The 23,197-nt window shown below is 37.6% G+C and overlaps 1 long non-coding RNA gene across 1 annotated transcript in view; it reads left to right on the top strand.

Moving 5' to 3' along the window:
* Nucleotides 1-22,320, top strand: part of LOC125095685 (uncharacterized) — a 31,745-nt gene extending 9,425 nt beyond the window's left edge. The window contains exons 3-4 of the long non-coding RNA XR_007125923.1: nt 12,450-12,569; nt 22,215-22,320. This is a non-coding gene — a long non-coding RNA (uncharacterized LOC125095685). The remainder of the gene's footprint in view (nt 1-12,449; nt 12,570-22,214) is intronic.
* The last annotated feature ends 877 nt before the right edge of the window (nt 22,321-23,197 follow it).

Below are 23,197 nucleotides of genomic sequence, written 5' to 3'. Positions count from 1 at the left end.
TATTTATAAGGTGGTCTATGGAATGCATGGACATCGTAGGGGATGCATTAAGAAATGATGTTTCCTTCTATCACTGAAAAGGAATGAAAGAACTGCTTAGCAACTAGGTGAAACACAAAAATTCTTAATTTGTGAATATTTATCAGTAGTTAGTATATGCTGTCAAGAATAGTATGCCATGCTCAAAAACAAGTGAGCAAGAGAGAGAGAGCGTGCACACAAGCAGGGGGAGAGGCAGAGGGAGAGAGAGAAGCAGATTCCTGCTGAGCAGGGAGCCTGATGTGGGGCTAGATCCTAGGACTCCGGGATCATGACCTGAGCTGAAGGCAGGCACTTAACTGAGTGAGCCACCCAGGCGCCCCCAAACTTGTTCATTTTCTTAACATACTGCATCCAAAGTAGATGTATTCTTGCTCAGGTAGACTGAGTTGAGTTTAGTGTAAAAAGTTGGCAATGGATTATGCAGAGGAGGCAAATCTCAGCTTTAATGGGGACAACAAATGGTAGGGTAGGGGAGAGAGGAAGGCTATGTACTCCTCATCTTGTGTCTTCCTACTTAGTTCTCATGGTAATAGTTACAGCCGCTCTGTTTCAATGCTACCAGTAATAGGTATCAGGCCTCTTCTCTTCCCAGTGTTAACAGCCCCATTGATCTGGTCAAATTTTAAACAAACCAGTGATTCTGAAGTGAATCACTCTAGTTCCATTCACTATACTTCAGTGTGTCTTCCCTAAACTTTAATAGGATGAATTCTTTATCATTATCGTTATCAAGCCAGATTACCCCACAATTCTAGCATTACATCTCATTATTTACCGATGACCAGGAATTCTGAACCACTGAACTGATTACCAGTATGTGCCTGTACTTTCTTTATGCTGTTTCCTGCCTACACCGTCCTTCCTAAAATAAATCTATCAGACTATCAAATTATACTCCAAAATTCATTTATTTATATTACCACAACCTCCCCTAAAAACTGGGTAAAACGCTATATATTGACCATTATTGCCAAAATGATAGACATTTCTTTGGCAGCCACCTTACCAAAACTAAGTAGTCATTTATAACCATACGATAGTATAATTGTATTACACATACATGGCTTTGATCTAAGTTGGTCAACATCATAATTCCTGTCTTCTGTATAAAAAAGAACAAGGAAAATGTCTATTTATATTTTGTTATTAATCATATTTATAAAACATTTTACAAACATTGTAAACTCATACTTCCAAGGTAGATTTACTATGGTACCCAAAGTTATTTTAATAGCATGCCATTAGTAGTACATAGTAACACATTTAGAAGGCTATTATTTTGTTTTACAATATGATCTGTACACTCAAATTGAACTTCAGTGCTCAATGGACTGATAACATAGCAGTTCCTCACAGCATTAAACATAAATATTATGAATGGAATGGGTTTAATTGTTACTGTTCTTTCGTGCAAATCCAAAACACAAAAACAATCTGATGACGTTGGGGCTATTTACAGTACATTAAACATCAGGTTAATTTTAACGATTAAAGAAGGTATAGAATGAAGAAAAAAGTCATTACCTATTTCTTAGAATTTCTATTATCTGCTGATTATAACAACCAGTGAAGTTGAGAAAAATCCTTTTTGTAAGCTATACTATTATCTATACTAATAAAAAAGTTAACAGTATGAAAAATGCTTTCTGGAAGGCTGTCAGCTTATTTACCTTTAGGATACTCACATTGTGTGGGGAGGAGGGGGGTGATGAGCGGGAGAGGAAAAGTGAGAAGCCTAGAGGGAGGCTAAAGTAGAAATTGCAATTTCAACATAATGGCAGGTCATTTGAATGGCATGGACATCTAACTCTGGATTTTAAGTTATCTGTAGAATTGTGATGTAAACCCCATTCATCTCACAAAACACAAAGCTTTGTGTGAGTATTTCTTCCACGGTAGAAATCAGAAAGTGATGTCAAATTTCATGGCTCAGAACAGGGACAGGAAGTTTGTGAAAAAGGGACCATCCATAATCTTAACCAATTAATTCCGAGGAAGTTAAAGCCTGGAACTGTAGGTATCTATGAGAAGACAAACCCTTTGAGATACTAGACATCTTGGATATTGTGTAGAATGTGGAATGGATGTTTTACCCAATCTTACCCAATCAACTTTTTACCCAATCAACTTACTTACTTAGAATCAAGATGATAGTGCTGACATCTGAGGTTCATGTAGATTAATGCCTGTTTTAACATATGAAAATAATGATATCTTGGGAATTCAATGAAGATGTAATGTTCTTTGCCCTTCTTGATTTATTTGAGAAAGAGAGAACATGAGAGGGAGGAGGAGCAGAGAGAGAAGCAGACTTCCCACTGAGCAGGGAGCCCGAGGCAGGACTTGATCCTAGGACTGTAGAGTCATGACTTGAGCCAAATGCAGTAGTTCAACCAACTGAGCCACCTAGGCACCCTGTCCTTATCCCTCCTTATAGTCATTCTCATAGGCTTCATATTCTAACTCCAGTGATCCTTTGGTGTGTAAAACATGCATTCTCTTATTCATACACTTGCCACTTGCCTTAGCTGGGAATGGGCAAAGATTAGTAGTCCTGGGAGCCACTCTTTTTTAATTTAAATTTTAGGTAGTTAATATACGGTGCACTATTGGTTTCTGGAGTAGAATTCAGTGATTCATCACTTACATAAAACACCCAGAAACATATAGGCACTCACCATGTAACTAAGCCTTAACGCTCCTGCTGGAAAAGACACTAAAGTCTGGTGTTGAGAAAGGAGAATTCAAATTTAAGAGTAGCATTTAATTATATTGTTGTGAATTAAGTATTTTGAAAATAAATGAAAGTAGAGAATGACAAATCAGGAAAGATCTTCATAAGATACCTTAAGAGAACACTTCTTTGTGTCTGGAAGGAGACCAGAGCTATGGAGTGTAAAATTGCAAATTTCTCCCTAGAACTCTTCTTTTAGACCATTTCTATTTTTTAAAATTTATAAAATTACTAAAGTGATTTTGAAAAATTTTAAAACCATATAGAAATATGTAGAATAAAGAGTGAAAGTGCTCCTTCATCTGTCCCTTTTCCTCCAAGAACACTTTTCTCCCTGGATGTAGCCATTGTTAACAGTTTTCACTATTTCCTCTCAAACCACTTTTGTATATTCCTGAATATACTCAAATACACATACCTATCCCTAAACTGAGGCAAGTGTGTAAAGAAACAAAAGAGATTTTAAATATATTTTTAAGATTAAGTTTCCTTATATATTTAGAGAGTTCTGCGATATAGGGATCAAATCAGAGGGGTAGATGATATCAACATGACATCATGGATAATGCCAATCTTGATCACCTGGTTAAGGTGGTGTCTGCACCAGGTTTCTTCACAATCAAGTTACTGTTTTCTCTTTCCCTGCTCAATTTTTGGAAGCCACTAAGTCCAGCCTACACTTAAGTGTAGGAAGATTAGGCTCCATTTCCTGGAGGGGGAAATATCTATGTTTATTATTTGGAATTCTGTAAGAAAGTTTTTCCCTTTTCTGCCATGTATTTATTTTTTCAATCATTTATTCATGTCAGTATGAACTCATGGATATTTAACTTACTCTGAGTTATAATACAGTACTATAGTTATTTATTTTGTTACTCAAATTCAAATGCTTTTTCACTCACTCAGTCACTCACATACTCGAGAGACATCTGTGAAAGAGGAGCAAGCGTAATAGGATTCTATTTATGTTTCTGGCTTCTTGCTCATTCCTCTCTCACTGAGTCACTGGTTTTTAATGTCAACCTTCTGATGAAATGAGAGTCAGGTGGGCGATGAGCAGTGTATGAGGCACAGTCTAAGCTCAGTGAAGGTGGAATTGGGGTAATTAGTTGGAGCTCTACATGTACCTCGCCAGCCCACACCAAACACCTATTATAGATGATATGAGTGATTTTTTGACTCTTCAATATTGTCCATTCCTGATCCCAAGTCCCAGAAATAACTTAACCGGGTTCCCAGAATAAACTGGGACTAGTTTATCAAAGCTTCTTCTCTCAAGGGCTGGACCCAAGTAACTAGTGAGCGAGCTAAAAGATTTTACCAGTTTGTATGAAAATGAAAAATAAGTTGAATTGACTAAAAAAGAATCTTCAAGTTTTGATTTTTAAAAATACCATTTTAAAATGTACTTTAATCTACTTTAAAAAGTAGATTATCATTTCTATTATAAAAGAATCTATCTATCTGACAGAGAGAGCACAAGCAGGGGGAATGGCAGGCAGAGCAGGCAGAGGGAGAAGCAGGCTTCTGGCCCACCAATGAGCCCAACACAGGACTCAATCTCAGGACCTTGGGATCATGACCTGAGGGAAAGGCAGATGCTTAACTGACTGAGCCACCCAGGCATCCCTACTGTAACAAAATTTTAAAAAGAAACGAAATTTTATCATTTGATCACACTAGGCAGAACCTGGTTTACAAACAGCAGGGATTTATTTATTTACTGACAATTAAATCTTCTTTAAAATGATTCCAGAGAGGCAAGCAGATTAAATATACAGATAAAGAGAGAACACATTTTATTAAGAAAACTTAAAATTCAGGGTGCCTGACTGGCTCAGTCAGTAGACCATGCGAATCTTCTTTTTTCTTTTGAAGATTTTATTTATTCATTTGAGAGAGAGAGAGAGAGGGTATAGCAGGTGGAGCAGCAGAGGGAGAGGGAGAAGCAGGCTCCCCACTGAGCAGGGAGCCCAATGTGGGGCACCATCCCAGGATCCTGGGACCATGACTTGAGTCACTGTCAATCTTAGGGTCCTGAGTTCAAGCCCTACGTTGGGTGTGGAGCCTACTTAAAAAACAAACAAAACAAAACCACTCATCCGAATGTTGTGTCTTTGTTTCTTGTGCTGTCAGTGGTGCCCAGAGGGAGGAAGGCACGGGTCACGTGGTTATTTTTCTGGCGTCTGCTGCTCATTGTAGCAGTGATGGATGGATGTTATCCCCAAGCACTATAGGATGTAGGACTATTATGACATATTTCAGGTTGAGTAACTATGAGAGGCCGTTTGGGGTGACCAAATTCTTATAGGTATCCTGAACCAAATCCCTATCCTATCGTTACCCTAAGCAGGGGTCTAATCACCCCGAGCTATTGTAAAAGTGACCAGATATGCCCAAATCTCTTGACATATTATGATTACATGATGCATATCACGTAGCTGGTAATAAATCTTTGATGAATGAGTAAATGAGTGATTGAGACTTCCCATGGATCCTCTCGGTTGGAGTAAACTTTCTGAACCCAAATAGTGCTTTTTAATTTTTTTTACACCCTGGACAACTGCCCAGTAACCCAAAATACGTTGATGCAACATTTTTATAATGACATTCACATTCAATGAATTATGTTAATATTAAATTTTTAAAAAGCTATTAGAATACAAAAATAATGCCCTTCCCCACCCCCTCCTCACCACACAGAAATTACTTAGTTTTTTTTTTTTCATTTTATTTTATTTCTTTTCAGTGTTCCAGCATTCATTGTTTATGCACCACCCCCAGTGCTCCATGCAATATGTGCCCTCCATAATACCTACCACCAGCCTCACCAAATCCCCACTCCCCTCCCCTCCCCTCCAAAACCATCAGTTTGTATCTCGGAGTCCACAGTCTCTCTTGGTTTGTCTTTCCCTCCGATTTCCTCCAGCTCACTTCTCTCCATCTCCCAGTGTCCTCTGTGTTATTCCTTATGCTTCATAAGGAAGGGAAACCATAGAATTGACTCTCTCTGCTTGACTTATTTCACTCAGCATAATCTCCAGTCCTGTCCATGTTGATACAAGAGTTGGGTATTCTTACTTTCTGATGGAAGCATAATACTCCATAAGGAATTACTTAGTTTTTTAAATTAAGGAGGTTGGGGGTAGGGGCACAGCATGGGAGGTGCGAGGAGGGGGTTTGCAAGCTCTTATTTTTTTCTCTAGAACAATAGTGACACCCTGTGGCAAATTCTTATAATAGACTATTTTAAATCGAGTGGGTATAGATTCCCTACTTGAAGGCAAAAAATACTATTAACCAAATCGGTTAATCGGACTTCAGATTAAATGAGAATTTATTGGTTGCCTACTATGCACAAGAACTATCCTAGTTGTTATTTATTTGTGTTATTTTATATGTCTCCCAGACGACCAGGTGCTAAAATAATTATACCTACGTCATAAAGCATCAATGGCATCCAGAATACCTAAAATTGTAAGCAAAATATGTTTATGTGTATTTCTAGAGAAATGAGCCCTTAGCTTCCACAACACTTAACACTGATACCTTAGAGCATGTTTCTTTCTTTCTTTTTTTTTTTAAGGTTTTATTTATTTATTTGAGAGAAAGAGAAAGTGAGTGAGAGAGAGAAAGAACACAAGCCTGTGGGGGTCGGGGAGGAAGAGATAGAAGCAGGCTCCCCACTGAGCAGGGAGCATGATGCAGGTCTCAATTCCAGAACCTTGGGATCATGACCTTAGTGGAAGACAGATGCTTAAAGGACTGAGTACCCAGGTGCCCTAGAGTACGTCCCTATCAGTACCGTTGTTGATAACCTTTGGACCAGCTATATCAATCTCTTTTTCTCTGGAAGTTGCCATCTCTTCTGGAAAACCATGTTTACCATAGGTTAAAAAAAACTTAAACAGAAGGGGCACCTGGGTGGCTCAGTGGGTTAAAGCCTCTACCTTCGACTCAGGTCATGATCCCAGGGTCCTGGGATTGAGCACCGCATCGGGCTCTCCGCTCAGCGGGGAGCCTGCTTCCTCCTCTCTCTCTGCCTGCCTCTCTGCCTACTTGTGATCTCTGTCAAGTAAATTTAAAAAAAAAAAATTAAAGAGAAAAGGAAAGAAAGGCAAAGAAAACAAAAAGCAAGAGAACAGGTTTTGAGGTTTATAGTATACAGTTCCTGTAAAAGTTTTCTTAGGTGTATACCTTGATATTTCATTTTTTGGAGCTATTGTAAGTGATATTGGGTTTTAATTTTGGTATTAGTCTATAGCTTTCTTGTACTGTTTTTGTCTGGTTTTATCATCAAGGTCATGCTAACTTCATAAAATTAGTTGAGAAGTGTTCCCTCCTCTTCTGTTTTCTGGAAGAGATCGTGTAAAATTGTGTAATATCTTTTTTAAATGTTTGGCAGAATTCCCCAGTAAAACCATCTGCACCTGGAAATCTTTTTTCAGAAGACTTTGACTATAGTTTGAATTCTTTCGTTAGTTATAAGGCAATTTAGTTTAATCTATTTCATTTGGGTGAGTTTTGATATTTTGAAGTTAAAAAATTAAAAAAAATTTCATTTTATTTTTTATTATTTTATTTTTTCTTCTAAGTTTTTATTTAAATTCCAATTAGTTAACAAACTGTAATATTATTTTCAGATGTAGAACTTAGTGATTCATCACTTACGTACAACACCCAGAGCTCATCACAACAAGTATCCTCCTTAATATCCATCACCCATTTAGCCCATCCCCCTGCCCACTTCCCCTCCAGTAACCCTTTTTCTCTGTAGGTAAGAGTGTTTCTGGGTTTTCCTCTCTCCCTCTTTTTTAAACCCATGTTCATCTGTTTTGTTTCTTAAATTCCACACATGAGTGAAATCATATGGTATTTATCCTTCTCTGACTGATTTATTTTGCATAGCATTGTACCCTCTAGCTCCATCCACATCGTTGCAAGTGGCAAGATCTCATACTTTTTGATGGCTGCGTGATATTCCGTTGTATACATATACCACCTCTTCTTCTTCCACTCATCAGTCAATGACATTTGGGCTCTTTCAATAATTTAATTATTGTTGCTAATGCTGCAATAAACACTGAGATGCATGTATCCTTTTGAGTCAGTATTTTAGTATCCTTTGGGTAAATACCTAGTAGTGCCATTGCTAGATTGTAGGGTAGTTCTATTTCTAACTTTTTTGAGGAAACTTCATATTGTTTTCCAGAGAGGCTGCACTAGTTTGCATTCCCATTAACAGTGTAAGACGGTTTCCCTTTCTCTGTAACCTTGCCAACATGTATACTGTGTTGTTAATTTTAGGCGTTCAACTGGTGTGAGGTGATATCTCATTGTAGTTTTGATTTGTATCTCCCTGATGAGTAATGTTGAGCATCTTTTCATGTGTCTGTTAGCCATCTTGATGTGTCCTTTGGAAAAATGTCTATTCATATCTTCTGCCCGTTTAAAAATTTTTATTTATTTATTTATTTATTTGAGAAAGAGAGAGCACATGAGCTGAGGGAGGGGCAGAGGGAGAGAAGCAGACTCCCCATTGAGCAGAGAACCTGATGTGGGGCTTGATCCCAAGACCCTGAGATCATGACCTGAGCTGAAGGCAGATGCTTAACTGACTGAGCCACCTAGGTACCCCCTCTGACCATTTTTTTAACTGGATTATTTGTTTTTTTGGGTACTGGTTTTCATAAGTTCTTCATTGTGGATACTAACCCTTTATCAGATGTCATTTGTAAATATCTTCTCCCATTTCATAGGTTGCCTTTTAGTTTTGTTGATTATTTCCTTCGCTGTGAAGAGCTTTTTATTGTAATGAAGTCCCAATAGTTTATTTTTGCTTGTTTCCCTGATTTTTTTAAAAAGATTTTTCAGAAGTTTTTTTGAGAGAGAGAGAGCGCACAATTGAGAGTGTGAGCATAAGTGTTGTGAGGGTCAGAGGGAGAAGCGGACTCCCTGCTGAGCAGGGAACCTGATGTGGAACTCAATCCCAGGTCTCCAGGATCATGACCTGAGCCGAAAGCAGATGCTTAAAAACTGAGCCACCCAGGCGCCCCGATGTGGGGCTGGATCCCAGGACCTTGAGATCATGACCTGAGCCGAAGGCAGAGGCTTTAACCCACTGAGCCACCCAGGCGCCCCGATATTTTGCAGTTTTAAAGGAATTGGTTTGTTTCATCTTGATTGTTCTATTTATGTGCATTGAATTGCTTGTAGTATTCCATTATTATTCTTTTAACATCTGTGAGATCTTTTGTGATTCCCTCTTTCTTACCTGATAATCGGTAATTTGTGTCTTTTCTCCTATTTTCTTGTTGGCCTTGCTAGAGGGTTTTCAATTTCATTTATTTATTTATTTATTGAGGCTTTTCGATTTTAATGCTCTTTTCTTTTGGTATTGTTTTCTCTAGTGTACCTCCCTTCCTTTTTTTGATTTGGTTAGTTTTAATCTCATTGATTTCTGCTTTTATCTTTTCTAATTCTTTCCGTTTGTGAGATTTTTGTTTATTTTACTTTTTTTTTTTTAAGATGGAAACTTAGCTTATGGATCTGAGACTGTCTTCTTTCCTAATGTCAGTATGTAATGACATGAACTCTGTAAACCCTGCTTTAGCTGGACAGCATGCGTTTTTGTATGTGGTATTTTTATTTTCATTCGGCTTAAAACATTTTCTGACTTCCTTTGAGAATTCCTGTCTGATTTATGGATTATTTAAATGTGTGTTTTTAAGTTTCCATCTGTTTGAAACATTTTAATTTTTATTATTGATTTTTAGTTTAATTCCTTTGTGATCAGAAAACTTTATATGATTTTAAGTCTTTTACATTTGGTAGAGTTTATTGTATGAGGCAGGATATGTTCTTTCTTCTTCTTCTTTTAAAAAATTTATTTATTAATTTTAGAAAGAGCGAGTGTGTGTGCACGAGGTAGGGAGGGGCAGAGGGAGAGGAAGAGGGAGAGAAGTCTCAAGCAGACTCCCCACTGAGTGTGGAGCCCTTCCAAGGGCTCCATATCATGACCCTGAGATCACGACCTGAGCTGAAACCAAGAATCGGTCACCAAATGGCTGCATCACTCAGGTGCCCCACAACAAAATATTTTAAAATTAATTTTGAAATTAATTTTTTAGACATAATGTTATTGTACACTTAATAGACTACAACACAGTGTTAACAGCTCATATGTACCAGGAAACCAAAAAATTATTTGGGTTGCTTTATTGTGATATTTGCTTTATTGTAGTGGTCTAGAAACAAACCCACAGTATCTCTGAGGTACATCTGTGCCCAGTAGAATTGCTGGATCATAGGCCTTGTGCTTATTATTATTATTATTATTATTATTATTATTTTGCCCCATGCATTTCTTGAATATAGATTTAGTGATATTAAATTTTGTAATATTAATATTGACCTATGTCCTTTTCATCTGCTGTATTTCATCTGTTCATTGTTTCAATGTGCATAATTGCAGTAACTGATAATCCCTTGTTTTAATATAACTTCAACCAAGTAATTGATTAAAATATTAACTAGGTTAAGAAAGAAAACCTTGTAAGAATGTTCTAAAAGACCTATAGGTTTATTTATTCATTCATTCATCACATTTTATTAAGTGTCTACCGTATGCCAAGTATTTTCTAATCCCCTGGAGATATGAAGGTGAATAAAATAAAATCTGTTGACAGAAATCCAGAAAACAATGTGCTTTGGGTATTGCTTTTCAGTCATCAGAATGTACCTAACTTTACTAATCAAAACAAATATTTGAGCCTGAGTCAGGATCTGTGAACTGCAGTGAACAAGTTAACGACAGTCTCTGTCATCATAAAGTTGTCAATTTTATCTGTACTAAGATCTTGTCTTGGTTTCTCTATCATGAAAGACTTTGTCACATGACTTTAAAAAAGAAAAAGAGGTCAATTGCTCTTAGTTATCTCTAGTTCCTTTCTAAGTGGTAACCAACTCTACATTTAAGCTTTATATTTTCTAGAGCCTGGTATCAGCAAATGTGCAGAATCTAGAATCTAGCTTTTCCCTTTCAAAAAAAAAAAACAAGCTGTTTGTTTTCTTTAATCTTAACTACTCTCTGCCAACTTGAATTGTATCCAAACCATTTTCCCTCTTTGTAGACTTCCCTGTATCTTCTGCTGTCTATGTCTGCTCTGTTACTAGACTTGACCTTCTTTTTCTCTCGTTACATTCCCACTTACCTCTCTTAGAAGCGTCTCTGGAGGGAGGAAGTGGATAACCACAGTCAGAGCAATTAATCTTTAGAAAAGGTGGAGGAGGGGCGCCTGGGTGGCTCAGTGGATTAAAGCCTCTGCCTTCGGCTCAGGTCATGATCCCAGGATCCTGGGATCCAGCCCCACATTGGGCTCTCTGCTTAGCAAGGAGCCTGCTTCCCTTCCTCTTACTCTGCCTGCCTCTCTGCCTACTTGTGATCTCTGTCTGTCAAATAAATAAATAAATAAATCTTAAAAAAAAAGAAAAGAAAAGAAAAGAAAAGGTGGAGGAAAGAGAACCACAGAGATGATGAATCCCATTGCTATTGTCTGTGCTTAGGTCTTATTTGAATATAGATGTTTGGTATTAGACCAATATTCATTAATGGTATACACTCTCTTGGTTTGACTGTTTCAAGGCTAGGAGAGTGGTTGCAGAAAGTGTTTACTTCAAGACAGAATGAGTTAAATAGAAAGTATATTTTCTAGATATAGTAGTGCCTGTTCCTATTATGGCCACTTTCTCAGTGACCCCGAAATCCAGGTAAAACTCAAAATATGAAAAAGGTCATTACTATTAAAGCCAAAATCTTCTCTTTCCTCTTTTGTAATAGCATGATAATCTCCATACAATGAGAGTTGATTAATACCTAATATTGGATTCCAGTAGAGTAACTTCAATCTGGTAAATCTTGTGATCCAGCCACCTTTCCGTGATAGATATAACCATTGCCTTATTATAAGACACTTTAACACAACACAAACACAGCAATAAGAACAATAGTGCAGCAACAAAATTCAGTCTTTAGCAAAACCCTGATTCCATATCTATGCTGCGCAAACTCAGTACTTCCTAAATAATTGCCCTATACGATCCTCCCTTTCTCTCTCATTTCACAATACAAGACTTTCCCACTAAAATCAATCACTCTTTGTCTCAGCTCATGTTTTCCTATGTACAGGAGTAAGAATGGCTCTGGATAGTTAATTAGTCATAAATCCATCTCTAAAACACAGAACACGTCAACTGCTTTTGTAAACTCTCGATGTTTCATTTTGCTTCAGTGCCTTTTTTATAAGCCTAATTGTGTTAATGCACTGGCATATTTATTGTTCACCTTTTCACCCTTTATCCTGATCCCTGGCTGCCCACGGGGTCCTTTCATTTGATCAAAACCACAATCCTCTTGTGTAAGAAAGGTCACATTTACTCTAACAATGGGTACCCATAGCCATGTGTTGCCTCTGTGTGGGTCACCAAGGGGCACATCAAAGCAAAGGCTGTGACTTGCATGGATCCCTTTTGGGTTTTTACTTTCCCAGTTTCAGACACAGAGGTATAGGAATGGTTTTTTAAAAATCTTAACTGTCATCTCATAGTCATATGAGTTTTGAGAGGGAAAATGGGAAGTGTGTATTAAAAAGAAATATGTCTTTTCTCCACTCAGGGTTAGACCAAAATTTTTCTGAACATGACCTGTGACAAGTAAAGAACAGAGTGGAAGAATGGGGAAGCTAAGAGGACTCAGCTGTCAGACTTCCTGAGCAGCAGGACACATGTGGAGGATGTGAGTTTTACCACATGCTAACTTTATTCATTTATCTCTTCTTCCATTCATCCATCCATCCACCCATCATCTATCCATTTATCCATCATCCATCCATCCATCCACCTATCATCTATCCATCTATCGATCATCCATCCATCCATCTGTCCACCCATCCATCCACCCATCCACCCATCATCTATCCATCTATCCATCATCCATCCATCCATCCATCCATCCACCCATCCATCCTTTACACTGTAGAGATGTTAGAACCAGAGACCCCTTTGGGGCATGAATGAGGTTTAAAGACTATGCAAGATGGGAATTTCGGTGAACTGGAGGATACAGGCCCCATCTTAAAGAGGTGGCCACTACTCAGCCTTAGCATCTTTTAAGCAGGAGTACAGGTCCAGTGTGAATTGAATTCAGCCCAGTGTGATCAAAATTCTCAAGAGAAGTGGGAAATCCAGCTTTTTATGAGAAGTCACCCAACTTTTAAATGTTGACAACAACTACTTGAAAGTTCTAAAGTCACTGTGCAGAATGGATCTGCAGTCTGAATTTGACTAGAACTTTAGGACATCCAAAGCTCCACTGTTCTCCTGAGTTTAGCAGGGAACTGGGGAGGTCAGAAGTGATTACACTACAGAATAGTGGATGGTGGGGGCCAAATGGGTGAGAAAAAAGTGATGATTTCAAGGAGAGAGATTAAACTCAGCTGAGATCATCAAGGCTTCTTGGAAGGCCTTAAAAAATAGGTCCTGAAGACCTTGAAGAGTTTTGATAGGCTGTGATGGAGAGAGGATTAGGAACTGGGAGAGAAGGCACATATAAAAACATAGAAGTAGGCAATCTTAGCTGAGGGTAGAATATCGTATGTCATCAAATTGTGAGTTTGTGTAAATCTGGAGAGAGAGATTGAAACTAGATTATAGAGGGCTCTGAAACCAGATTCAGAAGTTAGACTTTATTAACATTCAAACTCACACTGAAGAGGCATTGAAGGATTTCAGAGAAGTGAAAAAGAGAAAATGTTCTAGGAAAGTTATTTGATATCTGTGTGCAGAATAATGAGAAATGGGAGAGACTAAGTAGAAAACGAGAGACAATTTTAACAGTGTAGGCATAAACTAGGAAGAAGCAGTGGTAAAAGAAAAGAAAAGATGGATGGAGGAAAATCCTGAGAGGAAAATGTGAGCAAGATGAATTGGTGTTTAAAATATTCAAGTCTATACCTGAGATGTTCCTACAGGTATAGATTGGAGATATAGATGGTATAGATGGAAGATAGGAAGATGTTCCTACTTCCTCTGGGTTTCTGGCTTTCTTCTAGCTAAGGAGGATAGATGTGTGATGAGAGTTCTATGGAGTGATAGGAGGAGAATGGGGACACCAAGTAAGGTAGATGAGTAGACTGCTTCCTGGTCCATAATCTTACTAATTCTTCTGCTACCGGTCCCTGTCCTGGAGCTGGTGGGAGGCTTGTAGGAGTCTAGGATTGGTGCAAAGTGCCAAGTAGGGATCAGGAGTCTGATGGAAAGGTGGGTGCCCTTTCCTAACCAGCAGGGGCCACAGATCACAGAAGCCAGGATTACGGGGTGGATAACACTGGGACACAATGCTTTATAGGTTTCTGTCCTTGCATTCTTGGATGGGTGAACCACAGGTTAATCATGAAAGCACTCTATGTACTTTTTTTTCCCTGTGTACTTTTTTTAGTGTTTTGAGGGCTTGATTAGTCAGTCAGATTTTGAAAAGCAGGTGACAAAGTCAAAATACACGTTGATGTGGGAAGGTATTAAATAGGATGTTCCAGAAAAAGGAGCCACATTTATCTGTTTGGTCTAATACTATCTTGTTCAAAACACTGTCCTTATTTTTTTGTTTTCTCTCTCGTTAAAAAAAAAAAAGAGATATAATTCACATTATCATTCACATTATATAATTCACATTATATCATATAATTCACCCTCTTAAAGTACACAATTTTGGGGTGCCTGGGTGGCTCAGTGGGTTAAGCCTCTGCCTTCAGCTCAGGTCATGATCTCAGGGTCCTGGGATCAATCCCTGCATCGGGCTCTCTGCTCGGCAGGGAGCCTGCTTCCCCCGCTCTCTCTGCCTACTTCTGATCTCTCTCTCTCTGTCAAATAAATAAAATCTTTGAAAAAAAAGTATTTAAAAAAAAAGTACACAATTTAGTGACTTTTAGTATATTCACAGAGTTGTGCAATCATCATACTAATTCTAGAACACTTTTGAATGCTAGTGGCTGGGTCATAAGATAACTCTGTGTCTAAGTGTTTTTCACAGCAGCTGTACCATTTTACATTTCCACTGGCAATGTATAAAGGTTTTAATGCCTCCACATCTTTACCAATGCTTGTTACTGTTCTTTCTCTGTCTTTTTTTTTTTTTTTAAAGATTTTATTTATTTATTTGACAGAGAGAAATCACAAGTAGGCAGAGAGGCAGACAGAGAGAGAGGAGGAAGCAGGCTCCCTGCTGAGCAGAAAGCCCGATGTGGGGCTCGAACCCAGGACTTGGGATCATGACCTGAGCCGAAGGCAGCGGCTTAACCCACTGAGCCACCCAGGCGCCCGGAATGTGGCTTTTTTAAGGAAGTAGATTTTCTTAACCCTAATTGCTTAAAATGATAATTGAATTTATTAGAACTTAATATTTATCCTTTTTATTTACTAGAATATCATTGTTTCAGTTCCACTTAAAAAATGGGCAGTCAAATGCTCTACCACTGAGCTATACCCCCATCCACTTAAAAAATCTGTTCTCTGTTTAAAATAGGTTAATATTAGACATAGTAAGACTTCTAAAAATCTATCTGTATATGTTGCAAAATAATCTAACATTGTATTTTTTAAGTTCTGAATTATTAAAAAAAACTTTTATTGAGTATATTTGACTTATAACATGTAATTTAAGGCATACAATGTGTTAATTTGATGCGTTTATACACTGTAATGTGATTGCCATTGAAGTGATATTTAGCACCTTTGTCATTTTGCATAATTATCCTTCCTTTTTAGTGGATGGGATAATGACATTTAGTTTCCTAGCAAGTTTGATGATTGTAGTACAGTATTGTTGTCTATATTCATTATACTGTGCATTAGATCTTTATGTCTTATTTACTACTCATTGCAAGTCTGTACCTTTAAATAGTGGTCTAATTTCCTCCACTCCCTAAGGGTATTTTAAGTTAAGGGTACTGACATAACTTTGAGCAGACTGACATTATAGCAGAATCAATCTTTGCTGTGCCTTTTCAGCCTGGTCAAAATCTTTCTAAATTTCTCAACATTTAAAAAAAGTTAAAAAATATTTTTTTATGGGCAACCCTCTTGATCTCCTCCCTCTTTGGGAGCTTTGTACAATCACTTTATTATTGCTCAGTAAACTTTGATTTGCTGCCCCCCCAATCTTTATCTATTTTTTTTTTTAACAACTAATGACAATATAAAGTTTGCAATAATGGGTGCCTGGGTGACTTAGTTGGTTGGGCCTCTGACTCATGGTTTTGGCTCAGGTCGTAATCTCATGGGTTGTGAGATCGAGCCCCAAGTCCACCTCTACGCTCAGTGGGGAATCTGCTTGAAAATTTTCTCCCTCTAGTCCTCACTCCACTCACTTGTGCATATACTCTCTCTTAAATAAATAATCTTAAAAAAAGTAAAGTTTTATTTAGGTCAATAGGTCCATTTATATACAATTTTTTAAAAAAGATTTTATTTATTTATTTGAGAGGGAGAGAATGAGAGAGAGAGAGCACAAGAGGGGGAAAGTCAGAGGGAGAAGCAGACTCCCCGCAAGCAGGGAGCCTGATGCAGGACTCTATCCTGAGACTCTAGGATCATGACCTGAGCTGAAGGCAGTTGCTTAACCAGCTGAGCCACCCAGGCACCCCTACATAGAAATTATAATGTTACTATTACTTAAGTGATATATTACAATCTAAAAATAAAGTGCTATAGTACCTTATACATTAAACAAACTAGCTAGAAGCATTCTTCCTGCAAAATTAGTGATCTTTTTATTTTCTATTTTTTTATTTTAATTTTTTATTTTTAAATTAACATATATTATTTGTTCTGGGGTCCAAGTCTATGAATCATCAGTCTTACACAATTCACAGTGCTCACCATAGCACATACCCTCTCCAGTGTCCATCCCCCAGCTACCCTATCCTTCCCACCCCCCTCCACTCCAGCAATGCTCAGTTTCCAACTTTCCTCTTGTGATTGAGTTTGAGTTTTAAAGCATTGTGGTCTGAAAATATGCAGGGAATGATCCTAATCTTTTGGTACCAGTTGAGACATGATTTGTCACCCAGGATGTGAGCTGTTCTGGAGAATGTTCCATGTGCACTAGAAAAGAATGTGTATTCTGTTGCTTTGGGATGGAATGTTCTGAATATATTGTGAAATCCATCTGGTCCAGTGTGTCATTTATAGCCCTTATTTCCTTGTTGATCATTTGCTTAGATGATCTGTCCATTTCAGTGAGGGGCTGTTAAAGTCCCCTACTATTCTTGTATTATTGTCGATGTGTTTCCTTGATTTTGTTATTAATTGGATTATATAATTGGCTGCTCCCATGTCAGGGGCATAAATAATTATAATTGTTAGATCTTCTTGTTGGATAGACCTTTTAAGTATGATATATGTCCTTCTTCATCTCTTATTGTAGTCTTTGGTTTAAAATCTAATTTGTCTGATATTAGGATTGCCACCCCAGCTTTCTTTTGATGTCCATTAGCATGGTAAATGGTTTTCCACCTCCTAACTTTAAATCTGGAGGTGTCTTTGGGTCTAAAATGAATCTCTTACAGGCAGCATACCAATGGGTCTTGTTTTTTTGTTTGTTTGTTTGTTTTTTTGTTTTGTTTTGTTTTGTTTTAAAATCCAGTCTGATACCCTGTGTCTTTTGATTGCTGAATTTAGCCCATTTACATTCAGGGTAACTATTGAAAGATTTGAATTTAGTGCCATTGTATTGCCAATAAGGTGACTGTTACTGTGTATTGTCTCTGTTCCTTTCTGGTCTATGTTACACTTAGGCTTTCTCTTTGCTTAGAGGATCCCTTTCAGTATTCTTGTAGGGTTGGTTCAGTGATCGCAAAATCTTTTCATTTTTGTTTGTCCTGGAAGCTTTTTATCTTTCATTCTATTTTCAATGACAGCCTAGCTGGATATAGTATTCTTGGATGCATATTTTTCTTGTTTATACCCTGAATATATCATGCCTGTCCTATCTGGCCTATCAGGTCTCTGTGGATAGGTCTACTAACAATCTAATGTTTCTACCATTGTAGGCTACAGACCTCTTGTCCCCAGCTGCTTTCAGGATTTTCTCTTTGTCTCTGAGATTTGTAAGTTTCACTGTTATAAGTCAGGATGTTGACATATTTTTATTGATTTTGAGGGGAATTCTCTGTGTCTCCTGGATTTCGATGCCTGTTTCCTTCCCCAAATTAGAGAAGTTCTCTAATATAATTCACTTCAGTATACCTTCCACCCCCTTCTCTCTTCTTCTGGGATTCCAATTATTCTAATATTGTTTCATCTTATGGTATCACTTATCTCTTAATTTCTTAGAATCACTTAATTCTCCCCTTGTGATCCAGTAGTTGTTTATCTCTCTTTTTCTCAGCTTCTTTATTCTCTATCATTTGGTCTTCTATATCACTAATTCTCTCTTCTGCCTCATTTATCCTAACAGTTAAAGCCTCAATTTTTTATTGTACCTCATTAATAAGCTTTTTGATTTTGACTTGGTTAGATTTTATTTCTTCAGAAAGGGATTCTCTAGTACCTTCAATGCTTTTTTCAAGCCCAGCTATTATCTTCATAATCGTTATTCTGAACTCTAGTTCTGACATCTTACTAATGTCCATACTGATTAGGTCCCTGATAGTCAGTACTGCCTCTTGTTCTCTTTTGTAAGGTGAGTTTTTCCCATCTTGTCATTCTGTCCAGAGAAGAATAGATGAACAAGAGAGCAAAATACTAAAATGACAACAATGACCCCAAAGAAATACACACTAAAGAAATCAGAAGAGACCCAAAACTGAGAGGGAAGGAGAGAATATAATCAGACAGGTGAGCAGAATAGAGCAATATACTGGATTGTCTGTTTATTTATTTTTTTTTAAGAAAACTAGATCCCCAAATTATAAAGAAAGAAAAACTTATATATGTACAAAAAATAAAATTAAATACAATGAAAAGATAGAATGTAACTGTAAAAATGGAAATTAAAAGATAAGAATAAGCAAAAGAGAAAGAAAACAACAATGAAAGGAAGGGATATAAACAGACAGGTGCACAGAACACTATCTCCTGAGTATATTTTAGTCAGTTTATTAGAGGAAACTACATCTCAAAATTGTAAGGGAAGAAAAACTTATATATACAAAAATAAAAGTAGATACATTGAAAGGATAGAATGTAACTATAAGAATGAAAGTTAAAAAAGACTTTAACAAAACAATAAAATCTCCAAAGAATAACAAAACAAAACAAAACCAAAAAAAAAAAGGAAGAAGGAAAGAAAGAATATGATCAGGTGGGTGAATAGAACAGAGCTATACACTAGATTTCAGGTGTATTTTGGTCTGTTAGAAGAAACTACATCCCAAAATTTTAAAGAAAGAAAAAAAAAATATATATATATATACAAAAATAAGATTAAATATAATGAAGAGATAGAATGTGACTATAAAAGTGAGAATTTAAAAAGATTTTTAAAAAGGAGTTGATAAAATAAAGTTGAAAAGAAAAGAAGAAATATTTTTTAAAAAAGAAAAAAATAAAGAAAATTTAAAAAGAGAGAAATTAAAATTAAAATTAAAAAAGAAAAGAAAAAAGAAAACATTTTAAAAAATTAAAGTTTTAATTTAAAAAATTTAAGTTTTAAGGACTAAAGAATCATGGGCAAAAAAGCCATGAGTTCTATGTGCTGTAGTTGTGCTGTAGTTTTGCAGTTCTCATTGATGGATAAACTTGGTGCTGGCTGGACTTTCTTGCTGATCTTCTGGGGCAGGGTCCTGTTGCAGTGATTCTCAAATGTCTTTGCCCCAGGCAGAATTGTACTGCCCTTGCCTGGGGACAGGCTAAGTAATCTGCTCGTGTTTGCTCTACTGCTCTAATGTGGCTTTTGTTTCCTAAAGGCTTTCAGGCCAGCTTTAGAGGATGAGAATGAAAATGGTGGCCTTCCAATCTCCAGCTCCAGAGCTGAAAGCTCAGAGCTCCACTCCTCAGTGTGCCTCAGACAAAAACAGTCAATCACTCCTGTCTTCCTGGTCTCTGACTGCACTCTGTGCTCACCTGGCATGTGACCTAGGGTTTCTAGCTCTGGCATGTAACCCCGTTTGGAGTCTCCAAACCCAGTAGGTTACTGTGGTACGCTTCGGTGCTGCTCTTCCTGGGGGAGGAAGGGGAGTCTTCCCAGATCTGCAGCTTGTTGGGCTCCTGTTCCAAGAGTAGTGGCCTAACTGTGCCACAGATCTTGGTTTATGGCAACCCTGAGCTGAGAGCCCACTCCTGGGCAGCTGACTTCCCTGCTCTGATACCTGGGAGCTCTGCCACACTCAGGCACCCCCAGTCTTTATGTGACCCTGAGGGTCCTGAGACCACACTGTCCCAGTGAGGATTCCACAAACACATCCCCCCACTCCCACCCCTGCTTGGCCACTGGAGCAGCATCCCTTCGTGGAGCAGAATTCTAAAAGTTCCAATTTTGTGCTCTGCTGCTCTATCAGTTGCTGGTTGCTGGCTGACAGAGGTTCCCTCCCCCCACCCCAGGTCTATCTTCCCATATATTGCCTCAGATTCATTTCTCTGCGTGTTCCACCTTCCGGAAAGTGGTCGCTTTTCTGTTCATAGAGTTGCTGCTGTTATTCTTTTCTTCAATCTCCTGTTGAGTTTGTAGGTGTTCAGAATGGTTTGATAACTATCTAGCTGAATTCCTGGGATGAAATTTAGGTCTCCTACTCATCTGCCATTTTGCTAGCTCCCCAAATTAGTGATCTTATTAAGATACTCCTTACCTTTTAACTTTTATTAGAAAATTAATGGCTTTAGGTGGAGGTAGCTAGAAATTTTTATTGAGTTGACATTTTCTTATTCAATAGTAAATTTTTGATGCCAGATTGTATTATTTTGGTAAGAAGTTTCCATATTCTAATGACAGGTCTGTGGCTCAGGTGCACTTACACTCTGAAAGCCTCATTCAATTTGGCAGGAGTGTAGCTGAATGCATATGGTGCTTGGCAGTTCTCTCACTAGGATTCCAGACATGTGAGATATTTTCTTCCATGCTGTGTACTTTTTGACTTGTAGTCTGATAAAATTAGATCTTTAGCTTTGACAGTGCATCAACTTGCTAACAGTTGTAACTGTCTCACATAAGTCTTATTTTTCTTAATAATGTTTAATGTTAATAAATAAGATTTCTTGATAGTATTTAATTTACTTTCTTAATATTTTTAAAATAGCATTTAAAACCTTTTAGAATTTATTTCATAAAATAAGTAAGAATTGTATAATTCTAATAAAATGCACGACCATAGAAATTAAAATAGATTTATTATTGTGAATGAATGAATGAATATGGCTCCCACTTCAAAAGAGAAATGTACCTTCCATATTAAATGAAGAAAATTAGGCTATAGCTACTTTACAGACTCTCTTTAGCAGACATTTTTTAAAAAGATTATATTTATTTACTTGACAGAGAGAGAGAGAACACAAGCAGCAGGAGCAGCAGGCACCAGGAGAGGGAGAAGCAGTCTTCCTGCTAAACAGAGAGACTTTGCGGTGCTTGACCCCAGGACCCCGGGATCATGACCTGAGCAAAAGGCAGACACTTTATCTGGCTGAGCCACCCAGCTATCCCAGCAGACATTTATTACTTGTCTCTGTTTAGAAAAAATTATTAGTGATATGAAAAGAGATTTTTATTTTAAACAGAGACATATGATAAATGTACATTAAGGAGTGCATCTTTTTTTAAAAAAAGATTTTATTTATTTATTCCAGAGAGAGAGAGAGAGAGAGACAGAGGGAGAGAGGAGCAGAGGGAGAGAGACAAGCAGACTCTGCACTGAGTGCAGAGCCTGATGCAGGGCTCAATCCCAGGACCCCAAGTTCATGACCTGAGCCAAAACCAAGAGTCTGATGTTAAACTGACAGAGCCACCCAGGTGGCCCCAGGAGAGCATCTTCACAATAACTTAAATCAAAATTCAGTCATCTTACATATTTATAATTGAAAATTGATTAAAAGATCTAAGTGGAAAGACTATCTGGTCTAGAAAAATATTCCTTCAAGAATTAGATTTTTAGGGATGCCTGGGTGGCCTAGTCAGTTAAGTATCCGCCTTCAGCTTGGGTCATGATCCCAGGGTTATGGGACTGAGTCCCTCATCAGGCTCCTAGCTCAGCAGGAAGTCTGCTTCCCCCTCTGTTTGCCTCTCCCTGTGCTTGTGTTCTCTCTCGCTCTCTCTCTGACAAATAAATAAATAAATTTTTTAAAAAATTAGATTTTTAAACAAGCGGTTATATTTAAAAATGTATTATGGTACGTGCTAAAAATTTGAGTTGTTCAAAAAGCATAGAGTGAAAAGAAAATCTTTCTTCTGTCCTAGGTTCCAATTTCCCAGTCTTCCAGCTCCAGAAGCAACTTCTGTTGCCAGTTTCTTGTGTAGGTTTCCAGAGATACCCTGTATGCATGTATATCTCCTTTTAAAAAACACAATAAGGGGGAATATAATACAAACATAGTTTTGCATTTTGTTTTCTCACTTATGTATCTTAGTCATTATTTTTAGTCAGTATAAAAATATATAATTCATTCTTTCACTGCTGTGTAGTATTTTATCACATGGTTGTATCCTAACTTATTTATTTTTTTAGATCAAAACATTTATTTTTTGTGTTACAAAACGAAAATAAATAAATAAATAAACATATTTTTAACATGTCCCATCCTGGGTTCTCTAGAATTTGGTAACCAGTTCAAGCTCAGTTTGCTTCAACACTTCTGGATGCTTATAACCTCGTTTCTCTGGTTCACCTCAGAACTGATTGGAGAAGTTACCTTCTACATTGTCATCATCCAGGTTATCCTCCCAGAGGTTTGCTTCTTCATCTTCATTTAAACCAGACCAGCCTTCTTCAGGAAACTCCCTGAATTTGTAATCCTCCTCCTGGAGACCCAAGGTCACCAGCTGCATTTTCTCTTACACTGTAACCTTCCATGCCAAAAACCTCTTAGGCCAGTGGCAAAACTGAAACCCTCACTTTCCCTCACCACTTGCCGCCTTCGAGGAGGCTGGTTCTACCTTAGAGATGTGGGATATTTCACTCTCTATATTATATGGGTCTAGGATTCTTTTCCTATTCAAGGAAAATCATCATGAACATCCTTGTAGAGGTGTCTTTGAATAGAAATGAAAGCATAATGGTACAATAAAATTTTAGATGTGAAATTATTGGGTGAATTGGTATATGTATTTGAGTTTTGAAATATTTTGCCAAGTTTCTTTCAAAGAAACTGCCAATCTACAGCACTCCCCACAGGGGCCAACTGTCATAACTCACTCTTGACAACAACATAGTGTATTATCAA

Source organism: Lutra lutra, chromosome 3 (genome assembly GCF_902655055.1).
Source record: "Lutra lutra chromosome 3, mLutLut1.2, whole genome shotgun sequence".
In the NCBI taxonomy this organism is placed as follows: domain Eukaryota; kingdom Metazoa; phylum Chordata; class Mammalia; order Carnivora; family Mustelidae; genus Lutra; species Lutra lutra.
The sequence above is the reverse complement of the archived record's forward strand: the minus strand, read 5'-3'. Positions and strand labels throughout refer to the sequence as shown.